The sequence below is a fragment of the Ambystoma mexicanum genome, chromosome 12 (assembly GCF_040938575.1).
Source record: "Ambystoma mexicanum isolate Mex_15411 chromosome 12, UKY_AmexF1_1, whole genome shotgun sequence".
Lineage (NCBI taxonomy): Eukaryota > Metazoa > Chordata > Amphibia > Caudata > Ambystomatidae > Ambystoma > Ambystoma mexicanum.
In genome coordinates, this window is record NC_090936.1 from 1,045,123,624 (window position 1) to 1,045,151,285 (window position 27,662).

Here is a 27,662-nt window from a genome sequence, read left to right on the forward strand (position 1 = left end):
TACCGAATTCTGCAAAACTTGAATGCAAATGACAGGTGCAGTTCGATCTGAATGTAGAAGAAAATGAGTCGATTGATATGGGAGAGGCAGAAGAAGAATCTGCTTGTGCTTTCATACCAATACACTCAGATTCTCAACAAAATAACTTAACAACTCAAGGTGAGGATTTATCACAATCACCAGTTATGTTTGATCCTTCGCCTAATCACTCCTCTGTACTATCCTTATCTTCTGTCAATCCTACTCCTAGGCGGGTTAGGCCATCGGCTAATGCAAACTTACAATCTCCTTTGCAAGACAAAACACAATATAATGCTGCAATAATTACCAACACTTTATCAGCAATGAATACTGCCCTTTTAGCAGTTGCAAAACTATACGAGACTCTGGATCAGAAAGTAACTTATCAGTTGGTCTTAATTATGCAGCTGATTGATAAATCTTCCTCTCTAGGTTTGGGCGATAATACTAATAAAATGATGAACACCTTAGATATGTTAAAAGGGAAAATGACAACAAGTACTGGTACCCAGACATCTATTTCATGTAAGGAAGATCAGAATAAGACAATACATATAGATAGGCAACTTGACACTGGAACACAACCAACTGAGGTAATTAACCTACTAACGCAAACGCAGAATCAATGGGAGCCCATTGACTAAATTGATATAGATCGAGGTTTAGAACATAACTTAGTGCAGATTATTGACCAGAATAGACAACTTAATGAAATATCACCTTAAGCAATCTTTACAGGTGCACAAAAAAAGACAATGGCTAGATCCATAAGGACTAAAAAAAACAAAAATCAATCTGCGAGTAGAACTCAGATCAGAACGAAACTCTTTATTGACAATTTAACAACACCAAAACGGCAGATTGTAAGGTCGAAAATAGCAATGCAAAAGAATTCTCAAATGATTGCAAATAGGAAATGGCCTCAAGCAGAGGCTGACTCAAATAGACTAGAATATCAACCTCTTGATGATCTAGTTTCAGCCTCAATTACCCTACAAAATGGGAAGGAACAAGTTACTTAACTGTAACTGTTGTTCTCCAGCATGGGTCTGGCATGGATTCACCATGCTGGAGAACAACAGTTACAGGTAAGTAACTTGTTCCTTCTCCAGCATGGGGTCTGGCATGGATTCACATGCTCATGAATATAAGAATATATAGCAGTACACACATGCACAACCACGGGAGGTGGCAAAGGCTCAACATTAAGCATTACATAAACTCAACATTAAGCAACTCTTACCTCCTCACCGGGCCCACCTTCAGGCGAATAGGTTGCACAGCACTGCTTGGCCGACCCTGGACTCCTCCCTGGAGTCCCGATCGACGCAGTAGAATCTCGTGAAGGTGTGCGTCGACCTCCACGTAGCAGCCCTGCAGATGTCCAGACAGGTACGCCGTAGTAACAGCGATCGCTCTGGTCGAATGGGCTCTCAGACGGCTGGGCAGCGGTCGGTTTGCCAACCGATGACAGTGCATAATGCAGCCGGAGAGCCATCTGGAAATGGAAGTCTTTGAGAGAGCCTTCCCTTGGTTCACAGGTCCAAAGTTCACAAACAGTTGTGACGTCTTCCGAAAACTCTTTGTGCGGTCCACGTAGAACTTCAGCGCTCTAGCCACATCCAGCGAGTGCAAAGTCCTCTCGGCCGGCGACGAAGGCGACGGGAAGAAAACTGGTAACACCAAGGGCTCGTTGAGATGGAAGTCCGACGGCACCTTGGGCATGAAGGAGGGGTGTGTCCTCAGCACCACCCTCGTGTCGTGAAAAGTCAAGTATGGAGGCTTGCAGGATAGGGCCTGGATCTCTCCCACATGCCGTGCGGAGGTGATGGCCACAAGAAATGCTGTTTTCCACAACAGGAACTTCAACGGTGCCGAATGCATCGGCTCGAATGGCGCCCCCATGAGCCTGGCCAGCACCACATTGAGCTCCCACGCCGGGGCTGGAGCCTTCACCGGCGGGAACGATCGGAACAGTCCCTTCATAAATTCCTTCACCAGGCGATGAGACCACAAGGACGGCCGTCCTGTAGATCTGGTGTATCGGGAGATCGCTGCCAGATGTATCTTGATGGAAGCGAGAGCTAATCCAGCCTTGGCCAGCGACAGTAGGTTTGGTAGCACTTGAGGGGCCATAATCCGTAGAGGGTTAATTTTCTGTGCACGGCACCAGACAGAGAACCTCTTCCACTTATGTCCATAGGACTTGAGAGTTGAAGACGCCCTAGCCTTTGCAAGAACCTCTCTGCAGTCAGCCGGGATAACGTACCCTCCAAACTCTAGTGCTGCAGGAGCCAGGCCTGCAAGTTCAGCGACTCCGGGTCGTGATGAAGGATGGCGCCTCCTTCTCTGGAGAGAAGATCGCGTCCATCGACAGTTTGACTGGTGGAGACGCTGACAAGTCCAGAAGGTCCGGGAACCAGATTTGTCTCGGCCACGCCGGTGCGACGAGGATCATCCTGCACCAGGACTTCTTGAGTTGGTTGATGAGTCGGAGCAGCAACGGCAACAGAGGGAACGCATACAGGAACAGGCCGTCCCAGGGGAACGAGAAAGCATCGCCCATGCTCCTCGGCTGGGGAAACCTGCTGGCGAACCTCCGGCACTTGGAGTTTGCTGCCGTCGCGAACAGGTCTATCTGGGGATTGCCCCAACGCTGGAAGAGACGATCCACTTGATCCTGACGCAGTTCCCACTCGTGGCATGAGTGCAGCTCCCTGTTGAGTGAGTCGGCAATGGTGTTCTTTATCCCTGCCAGATGAAAGGGTACCAGAAACATCCCCTCGGCGACGGCCCAATGCCACAGATCCTGTGCTTCCTTGGATAGGGCTGGGGATCTGGTTCTACCCTGCTTCCGGCTGTAGAACATCGTGGTGGTGTTGTCAGTGAAGATCCTCACCACCTTGCCCTTGAGGGACGGGAGAAAGGACCTGAGGGGCCAGAAGACTGCTCAGAGCTCCAGGATGTTGATGTGGAGCGGTTTCTCCTCCGGGAGCCAAAGGCCTCTTGCGTGAAGATCTCCCGTGTGCGCTCCCCACCACTCCAGGGAGGCATCCGTGGTCACCGTCACCTGGTGAGCTGGGGTCTGAAAGTCTGTGCCCGCTGCAAGATGCTCGCGGGTGCCCCACTACCGGATCACCTGGCGGAATGTCTTGTTGAGAGAGATCCTGTCTTCGAAGCTGCCCGTTGCTTGCATCCAACGGGCGTCGAGGAACTCCTGTAGAGGATGCATCCGAAGCCTGCACAAGCGCACTAGATGTATGCATGAGGACATCATCCCGAGAAGGGACTTGATGGACCTCACCCTGGCCATGTCCATGGCCAGCATATGCTGCACCTTGCCCAGGATGGCCTTTGTCCTTTCCTCAGACGGCGAGGCTAATTGCGTAACTGTATTGAGCTTGGCTCCCAGAAACAGCGCGACGGGACCAGGTGGGATTTGGGGAAGTTGATGGAGAATCCCAGGTCCGTGAGCAGCTGGACGGTCTTTGCTGTGTGTTCGACGGCGAGATCCCTTGTTCTTGTCTGGATGAGCCAATTGTCCAGGTAGGGGTAGACGTGGATCCCCTGCAGGCTCAGCCGCGCCCCCACCGGTGCTAGGCACTTGGTGAACACCCTGGGCGCCGACTTCAGTCCGAACGGGAGGGCCTTGAACTGGTAGTGTTGTCCTTGGACCACGAACCTGAGGAACTTTCGGTGTCCTTTTAGAATGGGGATATGAAAGTACGCATCCTCCAAATCCAACGACGATAGGAAGTCGCCCTCCTCCAGCTGTCCCAGCACGTGCTGGAGGGTGACCATCCGGAACTTCTGTGCCTTGATGTACTTGTTTAGTCGATGCAGGTCCAGGATGGGTCGCTATCCGCCTGTCTTCTTTCTGACGAGGAAGTATCTCGAGTATACTCCGAAGCCCCAGACCTCTTTGGGACGAGCTCAATGGCATCTTTTTTGAGCATTGCCTTTACCTCCAACAGCAGTTGAGGGACGTGGTTCTCCTTCCTGGCCACGGGAGGCATGCGGGGGCACTTCTTTAGAAATTTGAGCATGTGACCTTGGCCAGGGCCTCCAGCACCCAACGGTCGGTGGAGATGGACTCCCACACACTGACGAACCTCGTCAGCCAGCCTCCCACCGGGGTGCTTCGGTGGGGGCCCGACGCAACGGCCGGTTCGTCTTGCTTGGCAGCAGCCTTGCCGCCTTGGCCGTCTTGGCAATGATGGCGAGATCCACCTGACTTGCCTTGTCCCCTGTAGGCTTCTTGCTACGAGGAACGGGCCGCTTGACGGTACGTCGAGGAGCCGCAGCTGAATCCCTTGCAGGCGGTTTATAGTCATTTTTTCAAATACAAAAATGCCGAAAGTCATTTTTTCGAAAAAATAATATCGAAAAAAAGTCGCATTTTTTTGTATTACGTTTTTTATTCGAAATGGGGGGTTCCCCCAAACCCCCTTTTTTGATTTTTTTTTTTTTGTTTTACCCATTTTTTTTTTATTCCCGGACCCCAAAATAAATATATAATTTAAAAAAAAGAATTCGACTTTTTTTTCGATATTATTTTTTTGACATTTTTGTCTTACGACATTTTTTTTGTTAAAATTATGACCGACCACCCTTGGAGGCACCTTGCTTGCCTCCGGAGTTCCAAAAGGGCGGCCGTCGCTGCTGCAGAATTCCCAAAGCCCGAGCCGTCTCCGTGTCGGTCTTGATGGCCTGAAGGGACTCATCCACCGTCTTCCCAAACAGGTTGTTCCCGTCGAAGGGCATGTCCAAAACTTTGGCTTGTACGTCTTGGCGGAAATCCGTCGCCTTGAGCCACCCCCGCCGTCGAAGGCAAACGCTGTTGCCCAATTGGCGGAAACCGGTGTCGGCAATGTCTGTGGCCACCGTTATGGCATGGTCCGACGCCACCTCACCCTCCTGCAGGATCGCCAGGGCCTCTGCCCTCTTGTCGTCTGGGAGGAAGTCCAACAGGGGGGCGATCTTGTACCCCAACTCCCTGTCGTAGCGGGCCACAATCGATAGGGCATTGGCCGACTTAATCGTCGTCACCACAGACGAGATGACTCGTCGTCCCATGGCATCTAGTTTCTTTCCCTCGCCGTCCGGCGGGGAAGTAGAAGTCGAAGCCGATGCCCCCCCCGCTTTCTTCTTGGCCGCTGCCGAGACAACCGAATCCGGGGTTGGTTGCGCTCTAACGCACAAAGGGGCGCCGTCGGGGACCCGGTACTTCTCGTACCGGTCCCTCTTGGCAGGCATCTTGGACGGGTTCTTCAGGAGAGCAAGTCCCTCGTCCCATATGTCATCTAGCAACGACACTGCGAGGACCGTCTTCCTCTTGGCCTCGTGCCGTTGGTAGAGGAGGCCTTCCTTCTTCTTCTCTTCGGGGCAGAGCTGGAAACTTGGACAAACTGGCAATCATGTCGTGAAGCGAGCCAATTTCGTCAGGCGGGGAAGCCCGAGGAATCGGTGACGGGAGGTCAGTCCCGTCGTCACCACCGTCGTCATCCGTCCCCGTTGTGGCCGTATCTGTTTCCATGTCATCCCTCGGGATCGGGGAAGGAGACAAAGGCTGAGAGGGCGGTGAGGGCTGAAAAGGCGGGGCTGGATGAATCCTCCTCCTCTTGTTTGAAGGGCTTCCCGACGGACCCCGATCAGTCGGGTCGTCCATCGGGGGCAGGGGCAATCTCGTCCTTATCTCCATGCATAAGGCTTGGATTGCTGGCAAAATGGCCGCGGAATTGTCTCATGGCTCGGGCTGTGACGGGCACGACAATTGCTCCTCCTCCACGGGTGCCTCGTCGTTGCCACCCTCGCTCTCGTCGTCCCCCTCGTCGGGATCCCTCCCGTGGGAACTGGCCTCTTCCAAATTCTTGTTGAGTCCCTCTTCGACTTCGACCAGCTCCTCCTCGGAGGCTGTGTCCGTGTCCGTAATGGCCACCGCCCCCCTCTTTTTCCACTGGGGTCTTCACGGGGGTCTTCTCGACGGGCTTAAAAGAGGATTCCCTCCGCGGAGGCAGGGAAACTCTGGGCCCCAAGGTTGTCTCCACTGGGGTAGCCTTCACAGGCTTCGCCAGGGCCGCAGCAACCCCCTCAATAGAGGCCTTGGCTGGGTGAATCAAGGCCTTCACCACCTTGGGCGCGCTTGAGGCCTTCACCTTAGGGGGAGGGACACCACCTCGCTCCCCTTTGGATGGTTCCTTCGAGATCGACCGGGGCCTCTCCAGTAGCTTAGCTGGGTTCTCGGATTTTCTCTTTCCCGAGCCAGAGCGTTGGCTCGTGGTTGATGGCATCGGTGAAGGTGCGCCCTGCCTGGCAGCCGAGGAGCCCGACCGTTCGGGGCTCCCGGTGCCCACGGACCCGCGGTGCTTTGCCTTCTGTTGGGCCCCCGTCGCCAGGGCGCTCTCACAGGACTTAGAAGACCGCTCAGACTTCTTCTTCTTCTCACCTGCTGAGCTCTTACCTTCCAGCCAGTTGGCGAGACGGGTCTGACGATCCCTCACGGTCCGTTCCCACATGTTCATGCAAAATGCACAGTCCTTCTCCAGGTGCGTTTTGTCTTTGTGAAGGCAGTAGAGGCACCTCGAGTGCTCGTCCTCCTTGAACAGATTCTGTAGCTTGCATCCAGGGCAGTTCCTGAACAGCTTGCCGGGTGTCGAGCTTCCTTTCTCCTGGGCCATGTCCACGAGCTAGGCCTCAGAAACATCTAGAATCCTCCAAGAAGTGTAGCTCGACGAAAACTTCACCCTTGAGGGGCGTAGAAAATTCCGAAACGGGTCCTCGTTGATTGGAAGTAGAAACGGTGGAGCTTGAGGCTCGATTTAACTGAAAAATTTGATAAATCTCTATGAAAAAGCGCGAAACGCAGAAAAAGCTTGAGAGCTATAGCACGAGGACTCCCAACACTTGAACGTGCGGTAAAAATCTGAGGATGGCTGCCAGGGGAGGGGCTTAGGGAGAGGGCAGTCTTTGGCTGGGGGCAGTATGACCCAGAGATCAGTGATTGGTTACTACTAAGAAAGACAGATCAGCAACTAAACTGATACTGATTTTTTCTCTTTACCGAGGATTCCCAGCCTGACGACTGGGAATATTCATGAGAATGTGAATCCATGCCAGACCCCATGCTGAACCAATTTTGACTGCTAATTCCCTGATACCTCCTTTGGGAGTGAATGATAATTTTGACAGCCCCTGAGATTATCCCACATGAATCTTTACAACCATTGAATAAATCTCAGGAGAAACAGACAAGTATAGGGAGTAAAATACTAGTACAACAGGCAAATAATATAGACAAGGTTGCAATTGATAAAACCTCTATCTCTATTCCGACACTAGAAGATGTAAAAAATTAAATATGTAAATCAATGGAGGCTTATATTACCTACAGTAAAGATAGCCTGCAAACAGAAAGGGACGCATTAGTACCTGCATACCAACCCGAATTGCAAGGACCACAGGATCTCGAGACCGTTCAGAAATGCGAATCTAATCTGGATACCACTAGGATCCAACTCGTTACTTAACGAGAAACTCAAATAAATAACAGGAATACTCTTAGTGCAGATCTTAATAAATTGCAATATAATACTGAACGAGAATCGCAAGTAAAGAACAAACAAGTATATGACAAAAGATAAAATTAATCAGCGTGGGAAATACCATCAACTAATAATTCGCTGCAGGGCTCTACCAGTTGAACAGTATGTCATGAGCCGGACAAGTATACTTAATGTATTTTCAGACGTAATTCTGTTGGAAGATATTACTACAGTTGACAATGAAACTATAGAATTCATCCATGCGTACAATCTAACAGTTGCTCGATTAACTATAAAATCAGGTTTTGTACTAAACACATTGTGGAAAGCACGATTTTAGCTATACCAAATGGGTTTTCTCCTAATACGAGATCTGGTAAAAGAAGACTCGAGACCAAATTATTCAATAAATTAATCTAGACATTATGAACAACATCAAAGACGAGAAGGAAATTTAGATCAGAATCAAACTGATACTATGAACTATCCACAAGCATAACAAACTCAAGAGCAAGAGATGATTTGATTGTTGTCATGGAATTCTAGGGAACTTTGACATTCAATAAACTCTCAGAATAATAATCTTCAAGAATTTGATATACTGGCAATACAAGAGACTGGGACTATCTTAACCCTTAGTATGGGACGGATTTGATGTTATAGCTATTCCCTCTGCAATTCCAGTCATAGGCCGCCGCATGGCAGGTGTATTCGTTGCAACCCGTCGATCTAAGAGGCTTATATTAGAGGAATGGTGCTCTTTTGCCCCGTATATTCAAATGGTGAAGATTAAAAAGAGCAAATATAAAATTGCTTTAATAATTATCTATTGGGGTCGAACCAACTTATCTCCGGATGTTTTTTCTTTTTTTTTATTGTATATGGTCTACAGTTTCTGTCTAGCAGACATGAAAAAGAAACCTTTAAACCTTTACAATCTTTTTAAACAACATACTAAAAATAACAGCCAATAATAAAACATTTAAAAAAAGAGAAGGGATATGAGTTCTTCTCTTGAGTTAATTGGTTCAAGTGAATTGCTTTCTAACCCCTCTAAGGGAGGGGAAACGGGATGGCATTTGTTCCCCTATAGCAGATGTAGAGATTGAAGAAAATTCACCTCTGCCGCCGTTAGCTACATCTCGTGGCCTGCGATTATTCTGTGCCATGTGTTTTCTGATGTTAACCATTCGGTTCTCTCTACAAATCTTCCTCATTTTTTCAAATGCAGATTCCACGTTCCCTTGCAATCGATAAGCAGGTGTTTTCCTGGGGTTGCACAATAGATCACTGTCTTTTCTGATTGTTTCCGAATGTTCAAGATCTCCCCCGTTAGAAGAATGTTCATTCTTGCTCTGAGGAAGTTGTTTCTAATTTTTTCATCTGGAAATTTTTCTAGGTACTTTGGCAGTGAACCTATTTTTTTATCAACTGTAAGAAAGGTATACCTTGATTTTGTGAATCTTGTTTCTTCTATTGTTTTTATCCAGTCCAGGGTTACCAGCTCCTGCTTTATCTTCAGTGGGTTTTCCGTCAGAGTTTCCATGTTTGATTCTGTCTTTGATATTACCATTTTTATTTTTTTATCCAAGGTCTGTAATATATCAGATCTTGAATTCCTGTGGTGCTCTTTGATGTCTTCATATAGAGAGCCTTTTTTTGGGTTTATAATTTCTCTATAGAAGGATGTTAGTTTCCAGTCTGCCATACAGTTCAATGATTTCAATCCTAATTCAAAATGTAGTTGTCCCCTGATGTACTCCATGGCAGGTTTCAGGCTTTTTTCCAGATTCTTCCTTCAATTTTGTCCCAATTAAAGTTCCATAATTGTGGTTTAGCTTCTAAACGGTATAGTAGAACTGGAACTATTTTGCTCAGGTAGTATTTTGCCACTGGGACAGTTGAGAACTTACAGAATCTGTTCCTGATTTTGATCAATTGGGGGATTAACGCTTGTGTTTTGGAGATAGTGTCTCTCTCCACTTTGTGGCTGGCTGGACTTGCATAGATCATATATCTCAGATATTTAAGGCTTTCAACTTGGGGGATTCTTTGCCCATCCAGGGACCAATGCTTGTATGATGTCTTCTTCCTTGGGTGTTTGAATACTAGGATTTTTCGTTTTTGTAGGGTTTATTGTCAGCCCGTTCTCCTTGGCATATTTCCCCAGACTATCTAACAGTCTTTGCAGTCCAATGGCTGTTCTATCCAGCAGGATGATGTCGTCCGCATAGGCAATCCAGAATATTTTCCTGCCATTTATAATCGGACTTGCCAATGCGGACATACTCAAATGCTCTACTATGTCTGCTAAGGTTAGATTAAAGAAGGTGGGTTCCCCCAAGCAACCCTGTCTTACCCCCCTTTCCACTAGGACTGCCTCGGAGAGATGAACGATGTTATCTAGGCGAACTCTTACACTTGTACCCCTATGTAGTTCCATTAACATTAATAGCAATGACTCCGGTATTCCCTTTTTCCTGAGCTTGTGCCATAGTCTCGTTCTATCGATCTGATCGAATGCCTTGGAGAGGTAGATCCAGGCTCCATATAGGGGTGTTGCTCCTCTGTCACATGTTGTTTCACTTAGTATGTTTAATAAGGATCCATTCAGAGCCGTTGATAATCCTATTCTGAAGCCTGTTTGGCATCTGGATAACACCCCCTCTTGTTCTGTCCAAGATGAAAGCTCATTCAGTAGCAGTCTCATAAATATTTTGCTATCTATGTCAAAGAGGGTGATGGGTCTATAGTTTGATGGATTTACCCTGTCGCCCTCCTTGAAGAGTGGTAAGATCAAGGCAGTTTTCCATGATGATGGAAAACTCCTTTGCTTCAGTATCTCCCTGAAGAGCCTGCTCAACAGCTTGGCCCATAATTTTGGGTTTTCCCTGAATACCTGGTATGTGATACCATTTGGCCCTGCTGCTCTTGATGATGAGGCTTTAGATATAATTTCCTCAATGTCCTCCTCCTCGATTCGCAGTTCCCAACCTTTGTCTAAGGGCGGACAATTTTGTTCTTTTAATGTGTTTTTCGAAAATGTTTTGTTAAATATTCCACCCAGATTCCCTCTGGGACCAGGTGCATAATGTACTGCTGGAGCTTGATTCTAGTTCTCGTATCAGTGACCAAAAACTTCTTGATGACGAAGATGAAACTCGTTTTAGCATCTCCTCCCCCTCGTTATGATAGAGCATGAATTTGTGATTCTTTGTCCATGCTTTATAGTTACGTCTAATTGTTTTCAGTTGCTGAGAGTATTCTTCACTGTTGAGCTTTTGACTTTTCAGGTCTCTGATGCATTTCTCAGGATTCTTTTCCTTTGTCTTGTTTCTTCATCAAAGCTATGGAGGTGCATCTGTTTGCCAATGCTTGATGGCATTTTAGGAGGAACGAGTGACCATACAGTGGACACAAATTTCTCTGGGCTACCTATCTCTTGGGCTGTCTGATCCGACATATTTAGTAGTTTTTATTGAGGAATCTCCCTCCTTGTCCATACTATCTTAATCTTACTTTACTTTTCATTCCTATTATTTCTTGATTGTGAACTACGTTTGTAAAACCAGAATCATACTTCATTGATAGTTCCAGTCTTGAGTGGTCGCTTCCTCCTTCGTTTTTTATTTTTAATTGTGATTTCCGGGTGAATAGATTTTCACTAACAAAAATATAGTCCAACACAGAGGCTGATTTCCCTCTTTGCCATGTCTTACAGGGCTCATCACATCCTTGATTTGCATTATTCATAATTTTCAAGTCCCAGCTTTGGTGAATTCTAGCCAGGATTTCCCTTTGTTTGATAGGGGTTGTCCTCCCACCTGCTCTTTATGCCCTTTATACATTCTGTGTTAAAATCGCCTGCTAATAGCAGCAAAGAAGTGGGCACCACTTTGTAATCTTTACTCGGATACTGATTTTTTAGAAAATTAGTTTCTTATGTGATTTCTTGTCCAAAAATTGTAAGAGGGAGCCAGCTGAGATAAATGAGGAGACACCCAAATCTAAACTCAACTAAAAAAGCAAAAGACCAAGTACACAACTAGGTCACTCAACTGCTCTCCAGAAAACCCAACCGGGTACATTGATAATGCAAATTCATCAAAAGTTTAATGTATTTCCGAAATTATATGTTCACATATAATAACCACGTTAGTCCATTGATTTTTCAAAAAAAGAGAGTTTTTATCAACAAATAGTTGCGTGAAGGCATAGTAATCTGCCTCGTGGTGTGAGGCGTTACCAATATTTCCTTAGCGAGGAAGGAAAAGCCACTTAACATCTCATGTCAGACAAAAACATTTGCCAATGCATTTCGGATTCATATATCCTTCTTCAGGGCAAGTCTGCAAATTGTACATGTGTCATATCATAATATTCCAAAATTAATGTATCGACAATAATTAAATGAATAAAGTAAATAACATACCAATAATTGTTGTGGTGGAAAAGGTCAAAATTGATAGATGCGGATAACAGGAAACAGAAGGAGAAGAAGAAAACAGCAGTGAGAGGACTGATGCATATAAAATTTGCAAGAAATAAAAATTCGAATAGCATTTACCTGACTGAGTAGTAAAGTGCTTGCATGCGTGGTGGCTTGGTGTGCGAAAACATGTGGACGGCAGTGAACTGCCCGGGAAAATGTCAGCGCCGTAGCGCAGCCTTCGGAATAGGCTGAAATGTAATGAAAGTACCATAAGCTATGGAAGCAGACAGGTACGATCAGTATAGATAAATCTTTAAGAAGGCTTACCGTGTGACCAGCGAGCGATAGAACTGTTCCTCTCGCTAGCTCACTTGAAACTGCGATGCACGCATCGGCGCGTTGTCAGGACAACGCCTCTTGAATTTACCACGTGACCGCGTTCCCGAAGGACTCGCGGGTAGGGATAACAGACTGTGTGTGGATCTCCGGAAGGGAGTGCAAAGTCAAAAAATAATTTACATTCTACCCAAAGGTAATCACGGAATAATGGTGACTCAAAATTATCAATAATGAAAAACATGGAAATAGAAGAAATACTGCCAAAGTAAAGAAGAGTAAAGACAAGCAGTAGCCAAAGGTATGAAAGTGAGATGGCAATTAAAATGGTGTCCAACCCAGAGGCGGGCTGCTAAATATGTTAAGCACAGTATACATAATATTAGTAACACATGGTTGTGGAATTACATTCTGAAATTACAATCAACATACAAAATGCAGTGTCGAACAGTGGCGACACCAAAGGGAGTAACACTGATGGTGCAAGCCTCCCCACTGCTATGGTGGCGCAAAACAACGCCACCTTGGGTCCCAGACAATTGTCCAGGAGACGTGGCGGGGAGGACACAAATAGATCAGTCATATGGAAATTCACAGTATATAATAGCTAGAAACATGTCTATAAAGCAATTCACAGTATATAATAGCTAGAAACATGTCCATAGAATCAAAGAAAAGGTAAAATTATAAAAAACAGTGATAATTGATCTCCTCGTTCATTCCATGGGGAACCAAACTCCCAAGTTTGTCGATCCAAAATGTCTCTCTTCGGTTCAACCGCTGGTTCAAATCTTCGTGAGGATTATTCTTAGTCAGTACCTCCAAGATCACAAATCTGATTTGGGTCAAATTATGACCATTCTCCATCCAGTGGCGGGCTACAGCAGAGTTGGTGTTAGCAGTCCGGATGCATGAGCGATGCTCATTCCACCTCACTTTAGCCATTCTTGTGGATTGTCCCACATAGAATTTTCCACACGGGCATTCCACACGGGCAATCTACGGCATCAAATGCCCGTGTGGAAAATTCTATGTGGGACAATCCACAAGAATGGCTAAAGTGAGGTGGAATGAGCATCGCTCATGCATCCGGACTGCTAACACCAACTCTGCTGTAGCCCGCCACTGGATGGAGAATGGTCATAATTTGACCCAAATCAGATTTGTGATCTTGGAGGTACTGACTAAGAATAATCCTCACGAAGATTTGAACCAGCGGTTGAACCGAAGAGAGACATTTTGGATCGACAAACTTGGGAGTTTGGTTCCCCATGGAATGAACGAGGAGATCAATTATCACTGTTTTTTATAATTTTACCTTTTCTTTGATTCTATGGACATGTTTCTAGCTATTATATACTGTGAATTGCTTTATAGACATGTTTCTAGCTATTATATACTGTGAATTTCCATATGACTGATCTATTTGTGTCCTCCCCGCCACGTCTCCTGGACAATTGTCTGGGACCCAAGGTGGCGTTGTTTTGCGCCACCATAGCAGTGGGGAGGCTTGCACCATCAGTGTTACTCCCTTTGGTGTCGCCACTGTTCGACACTGCATTTTGTATGTTGATTGTAATTTCAGAATGTAATTCCACAACCATGTGTTACTAATATTATGTATACTGTGCTTAACATATTTAGCAGCCCGCCTCTGGGTTGGACACCATTTTAATTGCCATCTCACTTTCATACCTTTGGCTACTGCTTGTCTTTACTCTTCTTTACTTTGGCAGTATTTCTTCTATTTCCATGTTTTTCATTATTGATAATTTTGAGTCACCATTATTCCGTGATTACCTTTGGGTAGAATGTAAATTATTTTTTGACTTTGCACTCCCTTCCGGAGATCCACACACAGTCTGTTATCCCTACCCGCGAGTCCTTCGGGAACGCGGTCACGTGGTAGATTCAAGAGGCGTTGTCCTGACAACGCGCCGATGCGTGCATCGCAGTTTCAAGTGAGCTAGCGAGAGGAACAGTTCTATCGCTCGCTGGTCACACGGTAAGCCTTCTTAAAGATTTATCTATACTGATCGTACCTGTCTGCTTCCATAGCTTATGGTACTTTCATTACATTTCAGCCTATTCCGAAGGCTGCGCTACGGCGCTGACATTTTCCCGGGCAGTTCACTGCCGTCCACATGTTTTCGCACACCAAGCCACCACGCATGCAAGCACTTTACTACTCAGTCAGGTAAATGCTATTCGAATTTTTATTTCTTGCAAATTTTATATGCATCAGCCCTCTCACTGCTGTTTTCTTCTTCTCCTTCTGTTTCCTGTTATCCGCATCTATCAATTTTGACCTTTTCCACCACAACAATTATTGGTATGTTATTTACTTTATTCATTTAATTATTGTCGATACATTAATTTTGGAATATTATGATATGACACATGTACAATTTGCAGACTTGCCCTGAAGAAGGATATATGAATCCGAAATGCATTGGCAAATGTTTTTGTCTGACATGAGATGTTAAGTGGCTTTTCCTTCCTCGCTAAGGAAATATTGGTAACGCCTCACACCACGAGGCAGATTACTATGCCTTCACGCAACTATTTGTTGATAAAAACTCTCTCTTTTTTTGAAAAATCAATGGACTAACGTGGTTATTATATGTGAACATATAATTTCGGAAATACATTAAACTTTTGATGAATTTGCATTATCAATGTACCCGGTTGGGTTTTCTGGAGAGCAGTTGAGTGACCTAGTTGTGTACTTGGTCTTTTGCTTTTTTAAAATCGCCTGCTAGCAGAATCTCTGCATCTTGCCACTTTGTCTTAATCATTCCCAGTATTTCTGCTAGCTTATCCTGGAAGAGTTGGATTTTGATGAATGCCGGGTTCCAGTACATATTAATCAATATCAGGGCAACTTCTTCTTGATTTTACGGGGAGTGGACTTTGCAGGCCAGGATTCCATTTTCATCTTTCCATATCTGTGTGGCGTATTGGAAAGTGCTATTTTTAATAGCAGTAATTAGACCTCCCGCCGGCCTCCCTTTTGCTTTCTGGCTCGCCGGTAAGCAAAATGTTGTAAATCCCTCTATTTCTATTGGGTTTACTAACCATGTTTCCTGGAAAGCCAGTATGTCCATTTTCTCCAATAGAAAGTTTTTCACTTCTTTTGCCCTGAACGTGCTGGAGCCTCTTGTGTTCCAACTCACCACATTCAGCTCTTTCTGCATAAAGGTTCTGAATTCCTAACCCCATGCTTTTCAGGACTTGCGTGAGAATGTCGGGTAGGGCCGCTAGTGTTTTTTCTTGAATTGAATTTTCAGAAGTCTTTTCCCTTCTCCAGTTGCGTCCCTAGGGGCCCTACTTTCCATTTGAGTCGGATCTTTTTGTTGATCTTGTTCACTCCTCTGTGGTTGGTTATTTGTGGGATCAGACGTTTCGTTTAAATGGTTAGCCCTTCATGTTCTAATTCTTAACTTGCCTTTAAAATTGCTGCAAAGGCTTTTTTTGAGCTCAGTCCTATCTCTACTAGGAATTAATTTTCCCGGTCTGGAAATTTCACATACTCAAGATCTTCTGTAGAGAATAAGTAAGGGTCTCTGTTTGTTTTGATTATGGATAGTATTGCCATTTTGCTGAGGGCCCTTGTTCCTTCAACTTGGGCGGTTCCGGTGTGGTTATTTTCTTTTTTTCAAATATCGGGGCTATTCTTATTTTGGGTCCAACTTCATCTATTGGCTTTTTGAGTTGTTTAATGAAGATTGGAGCAAGTTTCAATTTTTTTTTTATTAGTCTGTGTCACCTCTACCTCAATATTCTTAAATTGGCTCTCAGTTTGTGAACGTGTATTTACACCTGTTTTTTTTTATGTGTTTGAGGCTTCCTGGCCTGTGCTTTTCTTTCCTTTTTGGCTATGTATTTGGCCTTCCGAGTTGCTTTTTAATGATTCTTAGCCTTTCTTTGGGTCCTCTTCTAGACCTTTTTTGTCTTTTCTCGTGTTGTCGCTTCCTCAATATCATGTGTGTTTTCCTTGTTCTCCCTTTCCCTTTTTTGGCTGTTGTTAATCTGTTTCTTCTTTTCTTGCTTTTTAGTCAGATGGGGGGGATTTTCCTGATCCTTCTTGTTCTTTTTTTGTTTTTTTCTTGCATTCCTTCTTCTCCTGGAGTTTTGATTATTTGCCTCAGTCCAAATTATGATTGAGTCATCTTTAGAGTCCTCTTTGCCTTCATTTTGCTTATGTACGATGTCTCCCCCCCCCTGATCTTGTTCTTCCATGAGTTGGGCTGTCTTTAAGAGTTCCTCTATTGTTGACTCAGATAAGGGGGTATCTCCCTGATCCTCAAATTGTTGAATGTCAGTCTGACTTCCTATTTCTTTTTGCGCTGGTTTTTTCGTTCCAATTCCACAAAGCCTTCAGCATCTGATCTCTTCCAGACTCTTCTGCTTTCCCAAGATCTTTCATGAGGGTTCGGAGGAGGGCTGTTTCTTTTCTGTGGTTTAAGGAGACTTTTTTATCTATTCTATTGATGGAATTATTACTGTATTTATCACATTACTGAGACCGACCATTGATGTTTCACATCTTGCTACTTCATTGGTTAGTTCCATAACAATTCCTGTTTGAGATTGGACCGCCCCTTTCAATAGTTCGAAGACTGACACCAGAGAATTTAAGACATAATTGAGAGCGCTCAAGGTTGCCCCACTTGTAGGTGGAGTTGTGTCTTGCTTTTTTTCTCTTCCCTCTTCTGAGGATTCATTGTTTTGACTTTCCATTGAGAGACGTCCTCTACTTGTCTCTAGGATTTCTCTTTCTTCATCCTTCTCAGTTTCCATCTCGCTCTCAATGTTTTCCTGTTTTGTCTGTTGTTTCTCACTTGGTTTTATCCTCATGTCATTTTCTTCTCTCTGGTGTGTATCATTTTCTTCTCTCTGGTATGTTAGGTCCTTTGATGGATATTCCACCAATTCATCCAAACTTCTGCTTCTCCTTTTCTCAAAGTATTCCTTAAATTTTTTTCTGTATGTTTCTAGTGGTGACTGTGTACTCCAGCCCTTTTTTCCAGTGATTCCTACATTCTGCCTGGTTTCCGTTATCAGTTCTCCCTTCTTCTGATCTTGAGTACGGGGTATGAATTTGTGCCTCCACTGAATATTGATTAGGTATTGTGGGTTCTTGCTCTCTCCAATCAGAAGGTGACCCTACTGTGGTGGAATGTGCCACTGGCTCCAAGTAGGAGCCGTCCCACTCTGGTACTTTTGTTGCATCCGAAAGCACTGTGCTCCTTAGTTTCATTTTGGGAGCTGGTGTTGCCGACGGATTTGTTTGTTTAAATGTCGGATTGTGGTTTTCCTGTTCTTTCTCTTTATTTTCTTTTTGTTTATATTTTTGCTTTCTTCTGACAAATTTGGGTGGAGTAGGGCTGTTTACTTCCCAAATTTCCTAATTACTGTCCCTCCCCAAGGGATGTGTTGTTTAAGCTTTCCCAGTCTGATTATGGGCTTGTTTTCCCTTCCCCTTTTTTTTTGTATTTCCTTCTCCCGAAATGCTTTGATTGCTAATGTTTGTTTTGGGAAATGGACAAAGAGGAGGGGTAAATGACGTAGGGGTACAGGGATCTCTCTATATAGGATTTAGTAGCACAGTGCTTACCATATGTTGTGATGTCTTTCGGTGAATCTTGACTCTAGTAGGTTTTTGATGGCATTCTCCCTCTCTGCTGTCTCTCCCGATCTGCCGATGTACAGCTATGCAGGATAGACGTGTAGTTTCCTAAAATGGAGCCCCGACAGAACGGAGGTTGAGCTCCCAGCGCCAAAGCCGCCAAACAGCAAAACAGCTTTACACCAGCCCTTCTGCCTCAGGGCTTACGCCGCAAGGGCGCTCTGGGCGTGCTAATAAACCCAGCTGCCTGCCACGTGACTTGAGCGTCGGGCTTAGAAAAATTCCTGTGTTTCAAGGCGAAGGCGTCCTTTTCACCTAATCGCCTTAAATAGCGTTTGTGTGGGCAGCTGCAGGGAAAGGTTGCTGCTCTGTATTCCTTCTCTCCTCTCAGCCCGCAGCACTCCAAAAGTCTGGTGCTTCCCACACTTCAATCACAATTAAAGGGTTTGCAGCGCCGCCACAGCAAAACAGCTTAACACCAGCCCTTCTGCCTCAGGGCTTACCCGCAAGGGCGCTCTGGGCATACTAATAAGCCCAGCTGTCTGCCACGTGACGTGCGCGTCAGGCGTAGAAAAATTCCTGTGTTTCAAGGTGAACGTTTTTTTCTATCAAATACAAAACATGTTAGATATGATAGGAATGGAAACAAACATAACGTTCACGTTAATATTAGGTGATCTGAACATTCATTGTTTTCCACCAAATGTGGGGCAGGAAGGTCTAATTGTTCAGAGATGGATTAGTCGTGTATGCTTTGAGTGTGGTTGGTGGCCTGTGAGTCAGGGATGTTAAAATCTCTGAGAAAGACATTAGTCTAGTGTGATAATTTGGCAGAGGAAAGTAAGCTGGAGATGTTGGCAATGGAAGAGTCACTTCTGTGAGGTGGTCTGTAGATGAGGTGGACGGTGATGGATTCCTTGTGTGATAACGGGAACCGGCAAGAGAGAGACTGAAATTAGCTTGTTCTAGGAAAGCGGATGATGGAGCATGGCAGTCTGCTCCTGTTGATGATTGCCACTCCACCTCCTGTCCTTCCTGGCCAGTCCATATGTTGCGTGAAGTAGCCTTGAGGTAGGAGAACGTCAAAAATATGCTTCTTTGATGAACAGGGCATCAAGGTTGTTGTATGAGATGAGTGAGTGAACTTTGAAGCGTGAGTGACTGATGAGCGAGCATTGATCAACATGAGAGGGTGTGTGCGTATGGTCTGTGGGTGTTGGATGGGGATAAGGGTGATATTGATGAGGTTCGCTAGGGTAGCTTGCAGAGTTGCCAGGACCCATTCGAACCCTAGGCTGTGGAGGGAGGAGACACATGGTGATCTCTTTTGGTAAGAAGCAGTAGTAGCAATTGATTTGTAGATGAAATGCACAAGCAGGTGAGGTCCTTGTCTTCATCTGTCCTTTGTTGAGGAAGCTGGTGATGAGGACGTCTAAGGAGGACTGGTGAAATAGGTGGAGGGCAGAACAGCTGAGTGGTCGGCTTGGTCCCATGACCAGCAGCCCATACAATGCAGTCTGCCTGGAGCTGGTTTAGAGCCCTTTAGTAGAGGTCTGCAAGGCGACAAAAACTGGTGGTGGGCGGATCAGCTGAGTGGCAGGGCCTGGTCACGTGACCAACAGCCTACTCAATGCTGTCTGCCTGGAGCTGGCCTATAGTCCTAAGTAGCAGCCCGGAAGGCATGAAAACTGATGGTGGGCGGAGCAGCTGATTGGCAGCAGCGTACTCAATGTTGTCTGCCTGGAGCTGGCCTAGAGTTCTTAAGTAGAGGCCTGGAAGGAGCAAAAACTAGTGGTGGGAGGAGCAGAAGAGTGCAGGTCCTGGTCATGTGACCAGCAGCCTACTCAATATTGTCTGTTTGTCCAGATCACCAGATAGTGATGTGGGAGGGACAGATAAAGTGAATGGAGAGTGGGTGGCTTAAGTGGAGGTCATGATGTCTGCCATCATAGAAAGATCTGGGTGGATCATGGCAGTGATGAATGATGAATAAACGCAGATAGTCATAACATATATAAGCTAAGGGTGGACACTTGAGGCAGCCAGGTCATCGGCAAGAGACAGGTGAAGCAGGTGAAATTTTGTGATATTGTGAGGTTAACGAATGATATCACTGGTAGAATTCCAATGTTCTTGGGTGCAACAAGCACACAACGGCACATGGGTAAATGCCAAACCAAGAGAAGATTAAGATCCAAGTTCTGGTGGCATGGTAGGGACGTGATGGTGGAGGAGGGAGTGTGTGCCATGAGTGCTGAGTAATAAGTCAATGAGGAGGCAGATTCAGGACATAACTCCCATGGAATTATCAGATCAGGTGTGGGAGAAGTTTGTAACTGATTCCCTGGGTCGTATGAGGGGGTTGGGTCTAGAAAATAGGCTTCCGATTGCATTGGTGGATTATGCGTGAAGGTGGTTTGATGTTAAGTTTGTGATCAACATAAAAACGTCAACTGTTATACAGTTCATGGAGGTTTTGTCCTTCAGGGAGGGATATCCTAGGATATTAGCGCTGCAGAATAGTGTACAGCTCTTATTGAGGAAAATGCAGGAATATTTAAAAGAGATGGCATTACGAGTTGGATTAGAGAAGTCTTGAGGTGTACTTATGCCCCCTTCCATTACAATTGACGGATGCTTTTGGAAGCGCATAAAAATTAATTAAAAAAGAAACGCTCATTGTTTTTGGACACGAAAGAGTTGAGAGGTGCGATTTCATTAATGACATCTGCAAGAGAGGGTTCAGGCCCACACTTTGTTGGGGAAGAAGTGCCCAACTTTCTTATGGCACCAGGTGCAAAAAGAGTAAACATGTCTTTTTTACAGCTTTTTGGGGTTGCCGTAGTGCTGCTTTTTGTTGTGTGACTTGGCGGCGAACATGGTCAAATGGCGGTTCAGATTGTAGATTTGCCAGGAGGGAAAGGAGCGACAGCTCCACATTGGTCCCATCAAACTTTTATTTTTTAATTCAACTCCTGGCATCAATATTTCGAGCTGTATAGACACATTCTGTCCTGCAATCCTATAAGCAGCACTGTCTGGGTAGTAGTTGCTTTTGCCCAACACGGAGTTGTATTACTGTAAAAAGCCTGTGTGTAGGTCTCTCATGTTTGCTGTTATAACCGCCGTTTAGCCTGAAATGCAACTAGATTAAACAGCCGAGCCAGGAAAACTGACCATGTTTCTGGTCTGGGGAAGGCGCTAAATGGGCTATTCAATGATGCACGTATCACTATCATATTAGGCTGTATCATCCCCACGACATTGCTTTCATACATACTAGTATCTTTCTACTTGCGATTGTATCAAAAGCAGGCAGCTTATCATCCAGGTGCTGTTTTCCATGCCTTACTGACTAGCCATAAGTATGGTGCAGCCCTCTCTGAAGCTGGCTCTGCCCACAGATGCGCCCTTTACAATCCTATGTCATTCGAGGGTGAGGGGCACTGGCGGAGGTGTTGGCATGAACTGGTTGGTGGTAGAAAAATATGCTGAAAAATATGCAATCCGTAAAAGAACATGGATATCCCGTTTGAGGGTGCTATGTGTGGCGTTGGCCCTTTAAGGGTACGCACGCGACGGGGTGACGTTCACTCCGTCGCGTGCGTTGTTAAATAAACGTGGCGTTCCCGGTGACGACACAATCACCGGGGAGCCCACACTGGCAACACCGCTGTCTCCGTGTCTCTGTGTCACGGGGGGTGGGGGGCTCACGGACGGCGGCATCCGGAGACCGCCAACAGTGGCGACGAGTGCCGGGATCACTTCCTGGAACAGGCGGAGACATTCGCTGGGAGCGTAGATGATCCTACGTGAACGCTCCAGCGAATTCTGACCGCGGAGAAGGGAGAGACACACGAGGCCGGCGGCCATCTTGATGAATAGGCCTCGGAGACTCACGGCTTCATAACGAAGCATCGGTGAGCCATCCGGACATAATTTTTGGATATTTCAGCGGCGGACAGTTGCTGGAGACAACACGTGTCGATTTCAGAATGATTAATTGACATTTTCACTGTTTTTCACCGAGTAGATGGGTAAGACTCTATGGGAAGCCTGCTGAATGCACTAGGGGTCTTCCCCCCCTGCTCAATTTTTGGACACTTCATTGTCTGCATGCTGGCTGGAGTGACACATCTGCGAGGAGTGCGCCTGGTGAGAGGCAGAAGTCAAACCATCTCGAGAGGCTGACTGCTGGTGGTGAGTTGGGGCCCCATCACTTATATCTTCTGGGGTGCCTGTGCGCTATCCACCATGAGTCAAGCTGCTGCTGCTGCTGCTGCTGCCCCTCCGCCTGCTCCCCCGCTAAAACCACCTGGGTCCCTACAGCCAATGCCTGAGTTTGATACCTCGGGTGCTCCATCAGGCCTGGGACAGAGGTGGAAGATGTGGATGGATAGGCTTGAGATGTACTTCAGGGCCACGATGGAGACAAGCGACGACAGCAAGCTGGCCACTCTCCTGTACTCTGCTGGCCCAGCAGTGCATGAGATATTTCTGTCCCTGCAGCCGGCGGATGGGTCGTTTGCGGCGGCAAAGGATGCACTCCATAATCATTTTCTGCCAATGGCCAACGCAGATTATGAACGTTTTCTCATGGGAACGGCTCGACAGAAGGATGACGAGACTCTGGATGTGTTCTATGGGCGGCTGCGGAGACTGGCGGCGCCATGTGCGTGGAACGACCCTGAAGTCATGATTCGCAACCAACTCATTCAGGGGTGTGTCTCTGGGAAACTGAGGCGCCAGATATTGCGCGAGCCTGGCATCACCCTTCCTCGCATCCTAGAACTGGGAAGGTGCCACGAAGTGTCGGAATTGCGGGCGACCAGAATGGAAGCTGGTGCCCGCCCAGGCAAGGTGGAGGAGGTCTGCGCGGTCAGAAGAGGCCGTGGAGCGAGGCGCCCCATGAACACTCAGAGTCCGCGCCCGCCTGGGACGACTTCCTCGTGCCCAAAGTGTGGGTACGATCTCCCGCACCCAGCTGAATGCCCTGCGACTGGGGTTAAGTGCGGTAGGTGCGGAGGCGCGGACCACTTCGCCAGGATGTGCAGATCTGCAGCTCCCAAGATAGTGCCTAGGGGGCCTGTTCGAGCCGGTTTCTTCCGACCCCAAAGGACGTCCAACGTTGCTCAGGTGGACCAGGGTGACGAAGGGGCCCCTCAGGAAGGGGAGGAGGAGGAAGAGGACGAGGAAAACGTCTTCTTCGTGTCCAGTGTGAGCATGCTGAAATCCCGCTCCAAGAGACAGCCCAGGTGCAACGTGCTTGTCAATGGAGACTCTGTACCAATGCTAGTGGACACCGGTGCGTCCGTGAATGTGATGGCCAGACAGCACTATGATACCATGCAGGCCCTGCCCACGCTGACCGCACCGAGAGCACGCATATTCGCTTTCGGCGGCGATCAGCCGCTTCCTCTGGATGGAGTATTCGTGGCTGATGTTCAATATGGTGACTCACACATCCGGGCCAGGTTCTATGTCACACCGGTGAGCGACAACACCCTGCTGTGCTGTGCTGCGGCTGAGGCGCTGGGCATTGTCACATTTGCATACTCAGTGTACTTAGACGACATTCAGGTGCTCTTGGCCAAACACAGCTCCCTGTTTGAAGGCATTGGACAGTTGGTGGGTGAGCCGGTCCGGCTCCACATTGATGAGTCGATCCAACCAGTGGCGCTGAAGCACCGGCGAGTTCCTTTTCATCTCAGGGATCTGGTGGATCGAGAAATGAACAATCTGGTGGGGCTGGACATCATTGAAAAGGTTGAGGGCCCCACCCCGTGGGTGTCTCCCATTGTCATTGCGCGCAAGCCGAAACAGCCGGATGCGGTGAGGAACATGCGACTCCCCAATAAGGCCATAAAGAGGGAGCGACACTTGACCCCTACCATCGATGACATCATAGCAGAACTGCAAGGGGCGAGGTTCTTTTCCAAACTGGACCTGAGAGCAGGCTATCATCAGGTGGTCCTGCACCCCGAGTCCCGCTACATCACAACCTTTACCACTCATCGAGGTCTTTACCGATACAAGAGGTTGAGTTTTGGGGTGTCTTCCGCGGCGGAGGTTTTCAAAAACATCATAAGAGGGGCACTAGCGGATCTGGATGGAGTCCTTAATATTAGCGACGACATCTTGGTGTATGCCAGGTCGGAGACGGAGCATCTGGCACGCCTGGCCAAGACCTTTGAGCGCCTGCGCTCGCGGGGACTCACCCTGCACAAGGACAAGTGTGAATTTCTGAAAACAACGATCGAATTCTTTGGGTTCGTGTTTAAGGCGGATGGGGTGTCGCCGGACCCCCGCAAAGTGAGGGACATAAAGGAGGCGCGTCCGCCAGAGAATATTGCGGAGGTGAGGAGCTTCTTGGGCATGGTCACTTACTGTGGCCGTTTCATCAGGAACCTGGCGTCCCGCTCAGAGCCGTTGAGATCGCTCACAAAGAAGGACACCACCTGGCAGTGGGGCCCCCTTGAGCAGGCGGCATTCGACGACATCAGAGGTGCCTTGGCGGCGGACGACACCATGGCGTTCTTCGATCCGAGCCTGCAGACAGAGATCGTGGTGGACGCCAGCCCATATGGACTGGGGGCAGTGCTTACACAAGTGGGGAATGACCAGGAGATTCGACCCATAGCATACGCCAGTAAGGCGCTCTCCAACACCGAGCAAAGGTACTCCCAGATTGAGAGGGAAGCCCTGGCGGTGCTGTGGCGTTGCAGACATTTTCGCCTCTACATTCTGGGGCGCCCCGTGACAGTGGTCACGGACCACAAGCCGTTGTTGCCGATCATGGCGGGCTCATCATCCCGTCCACCAGTGAGAATAGAGCGCTGGATGCTCGCCCTGCTCGAGTATGGAGTGTCGTTGACATATCGTCCAGGGGCTAACAACGCGGCAGACTACCTATCTCGGCACCCAAGAAGGGACTCGCAGGAGTCTGCATCAGCGGAAGAGGCCGACGAACATGTCCGTCTGGTCGTGGAGACGGCCACCCCAAACTCCATGCAGGTGGAAGAACTCGAGGTTGTGTCAAAAGGCGACCAATGTTTCGCCATCCTGATGGAAGCCATGCAGAGGGGTACCTGGAAGACGGTACTGGAGGCCGTGGAACGCAGGACATGTGAAGCCAGAGTGGCCCTTGAGCAGTTATGGAGAGTGAGAGAAGAACTGACATTCTCAGAGTCAGGGCTGCTACTGAGGGGTGAGAGGATTGTGGTGCCCCAGGCCAAAGTGGCACAGGTCATCGCCTTGGCGCACCAGGGTCACCAAGGGGCGCCCAAAACCAAAGCTCGCCTCCGCCAGAAGGTGTGGTTCCCGGAACTCGAGCGGAAGGTGGAAGCATTTGTGGCGTCGTGCGTATGGTGCCAGGCTGCGGCACCGGCCCAGCGGGAACCGTCCATTGAAGCGATGCCCAGAGGGACCCGGCCATGGGAAGTAGTGCACGCAGACTCCGGGTCCACGTCGAGAGGCACTCACTTCCTCGTTGTGGTGGACCAGTGGTCTCGATACCCGGAGGTCGAGTTCATAGAGTCCGTCGCATTTGAGAACGTGGTGGTGGCGCTGGAGAAGATTTTCGCCACCCATGGCCTGCCCTCTGTGCTATGCTCCGACAACGGGGCACCGTTCCAAGGCGAGAGTTTTGCCGAGCTCATGAGGGAGTATGGCATTCAACACCAGCGGGTAACCCCACTGTGGCCCCGGGCCAACGGGGAGGCAGAGCGCATGATGCGCACCCTCAACAAAGTGTTCAGGATCGCCCATGGAAAGGGCGAGTGCTTGCAGAGGGCCCTGTACGTCTTCCTGCGGGGATATCGGACCACACCTCACTCCTCAACGGGTGGGGCCCCGGCGGAGGCTCTCTTCCAGAGATGCCTGAGAGACGTCATACCGGAGGTGGGGGACAAGGACCCTGCCGTCATTGACAATGAACAGGTCGAAGAGGACAGACGAGTCAGGACGCAGATGGAAAACATCCGGAGGGGCCTAAGGCCCCCACACATCGCGCTGGGAGATGAGGTGCTGGTGAGGAATCGTCACCCACAAGGAAAGTTGTCCCTCACGTATGAACCCGCTCCTCTAGATGTCGTGGCGGTCAAGGGTTCTATGGTAACAGCCTCTGATGGGACGTCTGTAACAAGGAATGCTTCATTCTTCAGGAGAATCGGCGACCCGAGAGTGGACAGCCCGGACAACCGAGAGGGTGAGGGTGCCTTGGATGAAGGTGGGGGTGACAGCCCCGCCGTGGACTCTCCGGCTCGAGGCAGACCCGGTCAAGAGACACCGGCCAGGGACGTTGGCAGGAGGTACCCCCTGAGAACAGGGCGTGGGAAACCTGCCCGTCTCACAGACTATGTGACGGACTGAGCTGGGGAGGCTGACCGGGGGCTAATGGTCAGGCCGTGACAGGTACCCGCGGGGGATCCAGGGTGGCTGTGAATAAATGGGGGTTTTTGGAATTGACAGAGTTGTGTGCTTTATAAACGTGTGATAGTTAGTCCCTCCTGTTTCCAATTTGTTGTTATGGAAAAGGAGGAGTGTGGCGTTGGCCCTTTAAGGGTACGCACGCGACGGGGTGACGTTCACTCTGTCGCATGCGTTGTTAAATAAACGGGGCGTTCCCGGTGACGACACAATCACCGGGGAGCCCACACTGGCAACACTGCTGTCTCCGTGTCTCTGTGTCACGGGGGGTGGGGGGCTCACGGACGGCGGCATCCGGAGACCGCCAACACTATGTTATGACGATACGAACAATAAAGTGTTACTCCGTCCCTACAGTCAAGTGATAATGCATATATGCGCCTTGAAGGTACCGTGCATTGTAAAAACAAAAGAGCACCTACCGAAGCTCCTGTAGTGTCTGGTTACTCTTCAAGCTGAGAGCTGTGGTTTCTTTGTCCAATGTACTGATGTTGTTGTCATTCAGCGAAAGTTTTATCAGTCTTTTGTTCTTTCCAAGACCTCTGAATACCTGCTCAGCACCTTCGTTCCCCAGAGTATTGGTCCCCAGACTGCAAGATATATAAAACACATAAAACAGTAAATACACTAAAACATAATGGTCATCATACAAAATCACACAACATCAATACAGTTCATAAAACCATCTTAAAACAAAGAAATATCGAATAAAGGAAGAAGCAACTTTAGAAAATTCATCACAGTAATTAGCAGACGATCATTAGGGTTTACTAACAAGTTCGACCAGAGCATTTCCCAAGTGAACAAACGGCGAGTGATAAAATAAAGCCTGAAAGCACTCAACAATTAAGTGTTTCAAGGTTTCACAAGTAAGTCTACAGCAACGACACAGACGATCTTCAGACGACACGGAAGACCAACCACCTAAGACTGCATTTGTTGAAAGAAAGTTTCATTTTATACGTAACCAAAGGTTTCTGAGCGTTGTAGAGGCATGTTTTAAGATACATTTCGGAGTAGAATTAAAGGGTTTAACATCCAGAGAGAAATGCTCCAACACCTTGTAAGGGAGCAGTCTTTTTCTGTTTTCGATCCAGTCACTTTCAAATAACATCTTTTATACCTTAGCTGGGTTACGCTCTAAAACTAGAGCGTATTTTTAAAACTATTCCATGCAACCATGGCAACTTCTATTTTCATACACCCAACGTAAGTAATCTTTTTCTTGAATATGCCTTCACCCATGGTGGCACACAAGTGGGGATACATGGGA

At 47.6% G+C, this 27,662-nt stretch overlaps 1 long non-coding RNA gene across 1 annotated transcript in view; it reads right to left on the reverse strand.

The window, feature by feature from the left end:
• Positions 1-26,973, reverse strand: part of LOC138514227 (uncharacterized) — a 195,598-nt gene extending 168,625 nt beyond the window's left edge. Inside the window, exon 1 of the long non-coding RNA XR_011281899.1 lies at positions 26,812-26,973. This is a non-coding gene — a long non-coding RNA (uncharacterized lncRNA). The remainder of the gene's footprint in view (positions 1-26,811) is intronic.
• Between the last annotated feature and the right edge of the window lie 689 nt (positions 26,974-27,662).